Raw genomic sequence first — 8,345 nt, 5'->3', positions numbered from 1 at the left:
TGACTGCTTGGCCTATTCCTACTACTACCACCGGATTGAGAGGATTTTTTTGGGCTGACTGAATATTATCGACGCTTCATCGTCAGATATGGCAAGATCGCTGCTCCTCTCACTTCTTTGTTGAAGAATGACTCTTTTAGATGGACGGATGAAACCACTTCAAGCCTTTGAAAAACTGAAAAAAGCAATGACGACGGCACTCATTCTAGCGCTACTCGACTTCACCGAAGAGTTCATTGTAGAATGTGATGCGTCTTAGTAAGGCTTTGTCACAAAAATCTCAGTAATTATCGACATATGAGAGAGAGATGTTGGCAATTCTGCATGCGGTGACAAAGTGGAGACCTTATTTGATCGGTAGACGATTCATTATCCGAACTGATCAAAGGAGCCTTCCATACTTTATGGGACAGCGCATACACACTCCGGCATAGCAACGATGGGTCACAAAATTACTGGAATATGATTATGAAATCCAATACAAGAAGATAACAGAAAATAGAGCGACGAATGCACTATCGCGCCAACTCGATACCGCCAAGCTTGTAGCCTATTCATCTCCTACCTTTCCCTTTCTTGACGAGCTGAGGTATGCATGTACATCTGACCTAGATATTTTGAGATTGTTGTAGGAGGTGATGGATGATCCGGAGTGCCATCCAGAGTTGGAAAATCGAGGCGGGTTGCTACTGGACCGCGGATGCATTCGAGTGCCCGCAAATGATGGATTACGGTAGAAATTATTGGAGCACTTCCACCATACTCCAGAGCTGCGCATGAGGGTGTCTTGAGGACATATAGGAGGATATATCAGAGTTGCACATGGCCAAGATTGAAACGGGATGTGAGGAGTTTTGTCCGTGCTTGCAAAGTTTGTCAAAGGGCCAAGGCAACCACATTGAAATTGGCCGGATTACTACGGCCTTTACCTATACTGAACCGTGTTTGGGAAGACATTTCTATGGATTTCATAGAGGGTCTTTCGCTGGTACATGGTTATTCTGTTATTTTTGTGGTGGTTGACAGATTGAGCAAGTATATGCACTTTTCAACATTGTCACATTCGTTTTCAGCCAAGTTGGTGGCTGAAATTTTTGTTAGAGATGTTGCTCGGTTACATGGCATGCCACGCACGATTGTCTTGGATCGTGATCGTGTATTTATGAGTAACTTTTGGACTGAGTTTTTCAGATTGCAGGGGACTCGATTGAACTTCAGTTCAGCCTACCATCCACAGACGGACGGCCAAACTGAGGTGGTCAATCGAGGCATTGATTAGTACTTGAGGTGCTTTATTGGAGAGATGGCAAGACGATGGTTGGAGTTCTTACCGTGGGCGGAGTGGTCTTATAGCACCGCCTACCATAGCAACATTGGCATGACTTCATTTGAGGTGGTGTATGGATGCATGACTCCAATGTTACATGCTTATGATCCTATGACATCTGCAGATCATACGGAGGTGGACTTAGCTTTGACGGATAGAGACGCTACATTGAGGAGGTTGTGTGCTCATCTTAAACTTGCTCAAAATCGCATGAAGCAAGTTTATGATCGTAGCCATAGGGAGCAAGAGGTTGCATGCTCATCTTAAACTTGCTCAAAACCGCATGAAGCAAGTTTATGATCGTAGCCAAAGGGAGCAAGAGTTAGACATCAGCAGTTGGGTGTTTGTGAGGGTACAGCCGTATCGACAGTTGACCTTACGTCCGATGCGTAACTAAAAGTTAACACATCACTACTTTGGTCTGTTTCGGGTGTTGGAGCGTATTGGTCTGGTTGCATATTGTTTGGAGCAGTCGGAGGGTTTGAGAGTGCATCCTATTTTTCATATTTCATTGTTGAGAGAGCGCATTGGAGATCATGAGATTGTTAGATCGGTTCTACCGGAGCCATTGGAGGAGATAGAGATCGTAGAGCCAATTTGAGTACTTGCTAAACGTCGACGACGATATGGTACTAGATTGGAGATGGAGATTCTAGTTGAGTGGCTTGGCAAGCCATCTGATGAGGCGACATGGGAGTTGGAGATTGATATCTTGGAGCGTTTCCCCGAATTTTCACCTTGAGGGCAAGGTGGGGGAAGCATGGTGGGTTGACACACTTAGTTAGGATCTTTTCTTATTGCATTTGGTATTTATTTTCATTAAAATAAAATTCCTACAGGTCGCATTCGAGCGTAGGAGGGGTCGCATTCGAATGCAGGAGGGGTCACGTTCGAACGCCCTTGCGAATGCCTGCATCAAGTTCGCAAATACAGAGAAAGCATATGGTGCGTTCGAATGCCTGTATCGCGTTCGCACATATAGAGAACGTGTTTTGGTGCGTTCGAACGCGATCGGGCGTGTTCGAACGCGATTGACGGGAATCCTCTAGAGTTAGGGTTTCATATTATTTTAGGACTTGTTAGCTAGCCTCTATATATATATGGATGGCAACCAAATTCATTATGCAATTGGATTATTGATTTCTTGCCTCTTATCTTGTCTCTAGACTTCTCCATCCTCCCTCCTCCCTCTTCACCAACCTTCTACCTCTACCGTTGGCAAGGCTTCTCCTAACTTCTAATCTCCCTCGACTATCGAGCCACTCCTCTTCTTTGGAATCTCGACCACTTCATTCTTTTCGTCTACATCCTTTAACCACTTTCACAATCCACATTCATCTCTCTACCCATCCATAACCCTAACATCCACTCCACCCGTCACCACCACCATCACCCACATTATTCTATATTCTCGTCCCTGGTATAGTTCGAATCTGCGAAGGGTGTAAATACAAAAATTGTCGATCAGAAAGTTACGAATCTAACTCAATTAGTTTCGTAATTTTCTGACTACCGGAGAATATATGACAAATAGTTTCTCACGATCACACAGACTAATTCTTGTAATACATTCAGATCTTGAAGGAATCGTCGCGTAGCTTATCTTTGGTTCCAGATCTTATCAAATGGTATCAGATCTTATCAATTGGTATCAGAGCTTATCAATATGTCACATGATTAATGATGTTGATCATTGCACTACTTACACGTATTACGATATAGTTAAGTCTTGACTAGAATCCATTATATGGTGCTTATGAGATAAACGGTCTATGCCTGAGATTGTTAGCCTGAGTGGCATTCAGGCAATCACACTGCCCTATCAGAGACTAGCCACTAGTGATATGAAACTATGATTGAGAGGTAGGGGTCTTAGATCTAGTGATACCCGATGACGTAGGGTCATGATGTCCACTGATGAGCCGAGGGCTATTTACTATCCCGCTGTGCGCAGTGATGATTGTAGAGAAAAAGATGTGGGCTTACGACTGGGGTACTCAATCTATTGGCCACAAACAACTAGTCATGTGCAGTGTCGCTAGGCATGTATGGGCGATATTACTGCTAGATGTCTTTCCCTACTCGATGTATGAGATGATTGGTGAGCATGTGTTATGATATGGTGGATAGCTCGCTGAGCATATAGTGATAAATTATGGATGTGGCTCTATGGAGCAAGGGAGAAAGGTTTTGTTAGTTTAAACGATGCATATCACATGTTCCCTTATTATTTATATGAGTTGTAGATGATAGACATGTTGCATGGATATATTATTATGATTATATTGGCATATATGTATATGGTGTGACACTTTTCTTACACTACTTTTAGATTGTAGAGGTATATACTTGCTGGGCTTTGTGCTCACCACCTAGAAATATTTTTAGATTAGTAGATGACCTCGAGATCGTGGAGGAGCTAAAGAAGATTTGTTTACCATTTTTTTCATCTATTTCCATTATTGTAAACTAAGTCAAAACTGTAGCCCCTGCATTGGCATTTACTCTGTTGCGATGTATGAATATGTACTTTAGGGCTTTTTATGGCCTATATAATTTGGGTTTCTGTTGTTGTATTATTTATGAAAATGTGGGGTTCTTATCTTGTTATCGCGTAGAAAACTTTGACCAACGGGTCACATGGAAACCACGTGGGTTCTACCCACGTGAGAGGCACGTGTATTTGGTGGCGGCTGTTTCATTAACCCAAATTTTGTCACTAGATTTTAAGCATACTTGATTTGAGTGATAAAGATCCATTTCTCCAATTGAGTAATTTAAAGTCCCAAAAAGAACTTCAGCTCACCCATCATGCTCATCTTAAAATGACTATGCATGAAATCTACAAACTCCTCAGCTAAATTTTGACTCATTGCCCCGAAGACAATGTCATCCACATATATTTGTGCCACAAAACTCTTGTTCTTACGTCTAATGAACAAAGTCTTGTCCATTACCCTTCGAGTGAACTCCGCATCCACTAAAAAAATGGTCAACTTCTCATACTAAGCCCTTGGAGCTTTATTTAGCCCGTAGAGATCATTTTCAATTTAAACACATAAGAAAGAAATTTATTATCTTCAAAACCGTTAGGTTGTTCCACATATACATCTTCATTCAAAATACTATTTAAGAAAGCACTTTTAACATCCATCTGAAATAATTTAAATTTCAAATGACAAGCTGTAATGCCCCCGCCCGGCACGACCACGTGCACGCCCACGTGCCCACACGGCACGCGCGACGCACGCGACAAGTCGGGTGGGGCCCGTCACACACAACTACACTCCTCTGCACATATGATCATGACATCATCAAATAAAACATGTTAACATATCCATGCTCAATAATCCAACACCAAATAGACCTGTTAACGTATAAATATCCAAGTCCACAATAATATACACTAGACCACTACATAATCTGGTAGGACCTACACAGGCCACAACAAACTATCAAGATACAACTAAAAGAACTAATACACGAGTATACTATAATCTGACATGTATTATATAAATCATTATCTATATAACAAAGTACAAATATCAAATAATGGTATAACTCAATATTTGGTTAAACTATCTTCTATACCATCTCACGTCTATAGCTCACCTCATCTTTGCTCTAAAATATCTCCTCAGGATATCTCAAGTCACTATCACATACCATAATATCTGAGGGGTTAGAAAACAAATAAAGAGAGAGTCATGAGCAAAAGGCTTAGTGAATAGACCTTATCCTGAATCAGTAATGTCAAACAAAGAGTAAATTATGTACTATATAATATGAATCAGAAAGAGCATCATATCATGAATGAGTATATGAATGTGTCATCAATAATACATAAATGAAAGGTAGATATCATGTCATAACTGATAAAAGTATATAATTCTCGACAATGAATAAACATATCTCCATGTCATACCATCACCATAACTCTCTCAATATGGCACATATGATGCATGACGACCATGACCATGTTATGATACCAAATGCACTCACATATGATGCATAATGACCACTTGAAAATCAAGAATATTAGTTCATATGCATTTCTCAACATCACCATCATCACTAACATCTCAGTATAATATTATCATACTAGACCACTTTGCATAGTCAATACCCGGTACTCGATCTTAACATATTGCCCCTAGGCTCAAAGCATACCTTATCATATACTAAGAGTATCTTATTCATAATCATACCCTGCCATATGCTAAGAGTATATTAAAATTCATCCAAATTAGGTACCCCACCAGTTAATAGAAATCACATGATGGTAACTCACCACACGCACGCCTTGGCGAATGGCAGGTGTCCGATTGTCTGTGCACATAGACTCAATTGACCACAGACATGGGCTACGGGGTATCGCATATCAGCGACCATAATTATCACTCTAGGCACCCCTAACCCTGGCGCCTACTCGGGTACCCTCATGCTTTTTCTATTAACTTTCCTATTAATGAGATTAATGCATTTCCTTCTATATGATAAATTATGTGCATATATCAAGTACTATAACAAGTCATACATATCAAGAATTTAGGTGGTAAAGAAGCCAAGAGAAAAATAATGCAATGTAATCTCCAACTATATATCTAACATATGTATATCCCTGCTAGTCTATCACATGCATATTCATGCTAGAGATCATCCTGACACAAATTCATAATAGCATGATCATATCCAATCATCTCTATATATCATTAGTATACTCATATCCCAAATCAGTCTAATCAACTGCATGATAAAATATGCTCAATTGTAATCATCTCTAGATAAAGTCATATAATTATGCTGGAGGCCAAAATATGCATATACATAATATATAATATATCCTCATTTGAGAAAGGCATCTAGGAGATAAGACTACTCACTTCTAATCAGAAGATCCGAACCACGTATCCCTTACATCCGTCAAACAAACATCAACTTATTGACAGGGTCCCGGGGTCTCACATAAAGGGGTTTGGGATATGAAAATATTTAAATAGCATGAAGTTAGTCGTTTATCTAATTAGAATTAATTCAAGTAAAATATAAAGGTTTATTCGGTTTAGAATCGCTTCTTTTTATTTTTGATTACATAACTAGATCTATATTATAGATACGATTCAAACACTATAATTATATTATTATCATAAAATGCTAGTTATAACATAAGGAGAAAGGTTTGTTTCTTTTTATCTAAAAATATTCTAAATATATAATTATAAATAAGATATAAGTATAGATAAGATCTATTTTATAATAAAATTTATAATTCTTATTCTTATCTTGATTAATAAAAAATTATAGTATTTGCTTAATTATGCAAAATAATAAATAAATAAATAAATTTATAAGACTAGTATCTTATACTACACACAATAGTATACAATAAATTGTTTAAAATTACTTAAAATGCATATACTATGAATATTAGTACATAAATCTAATATAAATAAATAAATAAATATAACTATTACTTATATTTATGTGTAATAGAAATAACCTAATTAATCATTAATTAAACTAATTATAATTAATAATCATCATGTTGAAGAATATATATTATTAATATATATTATTATGAACATAATTAATGTCTAAATAATTCATCTACATTAATTAAGAAAGCAATACCTAACTAAATAAATAAATAAACATAAAATAAAATAAATAATTAAAGCAATGTCACCAGTGCTAGACAGTGCTAGCCCAGCACTGTTGTAGAAACAGAAGAAAAAAATTAAGAAAGGAGAAGGAGAAGAAGAAGAAGAGAAAGAGAGGAGGGGATCGGGCCAGTGGGGAGGGGCTCGGCCGCTGCTAGCTGGCCGGCCTCTCACTAGCGGCTATGTTCCAAGGAACCCAAGAGAGAGAGAGAGAGAGAGAGAGGAAAAGGGAGGGGATGAGGGAGCACCGATCGCTTCTCGGTGACAGGTCGAGTGGTCGAAGGCAACGGTAGTAGGGGGAAGAGAAAGAGAGAGAAAATAGAGAGAAATAGAGAAAGAGAAAGGGAGAGAGAGATAGAGAGAGAAAAGAAGGAAGAGGAGGAGGAAGGAGGCTCACCAGCGTCGGTAGCATGGCAGTGGTCCGAAGTGGTCGACGTCGGCATACTTTGATGGGGAAGCTTAAAAGAGAAGAACGAGAGAGAGAGAGCATCTAAGAGGGAGAGAGAGAGAGAGAGGCAGTGGCGAAAACGGGCAGCGGCAGTAGGGGGCCCCACCCCGGCCAGTTGGCCATAGCCGGTTGGCTGAGGCAACAGCAGCTGGGGCACGTGGTAACCCCTCCCCCCCCCCCCCCCCCACGTGCAGCTTACATGGGCACGAGGCCAAAATGTTTTAACTAATTAATTATGTTTTTAAGGACAGGTTGTTACACAAGCAATAGCAAGAAGTATATAAATCAACTCTAGTCTAACAACATTGCAAATGTCTCGTCAAAGTCTATACCCTCAACCTGAGTGTATCCATGTGCTACTAGTCAGGCTTTATTTCTAACTATATTGCCATGTTCATCACTTTTATTCTTGTATATCTTTTTTGCTCCAATTACATTCACATTCTTTGTTCTAGGAACTAAATATCAAACATCATTTCTAATAAATTGCTCTAGTTCCTTATGCATAGCATTGACCCAAGAATCATCCAAAAGAGTTTTCTTGTCATTTTTAGATTCAAAAGTAGATATATTACAAGTAAATGATACCTCACTTTGGATTTGTTATCTTATCTTCATTGGTTCATTCACATCACCGATCACTTGTGATAGTGGATGATTTAATTTTACTTTAGCTGATGGTTCCAATATGCTGCAATCATCTTTGTTCTCTTCAACCTTGTCCTCATTCTTTTTCTCGATTGTTAGATTCAAGCATAACGATTAAAAATAAGGTAGTAGATTTTTTATTCCTTGATGATCATCTAAGGTAGTAGACTTTTTATTCTGCAGTTTCAAGCATAACGATTTAAAAACTTCAAAGGTTTCAGACTTTTCACGTAAAAAAGTAACCCGGTATATCTAGAGTAAT

The sequence above is a fragment of the Typha latifolia genome, chromosome 7 (genome assembly GCF_019914945.1).
Source record: "Typha latifolia isolate L0001 chromosome 7, TyphaL0001v2, whole genome shotgun sequence".
In the NCBI taxonomy this organism is placed as follows: Eukaryota; Viridiplantae; Streptophyta; class Magnoliopsida; order Poales; family Typhaceae; genus Typha; species Typha latifolia.
The sequence above is the reverse complement of the archived record's forward strand: the minus strand, read 5'-3'. Positions refer to the sequence as shown.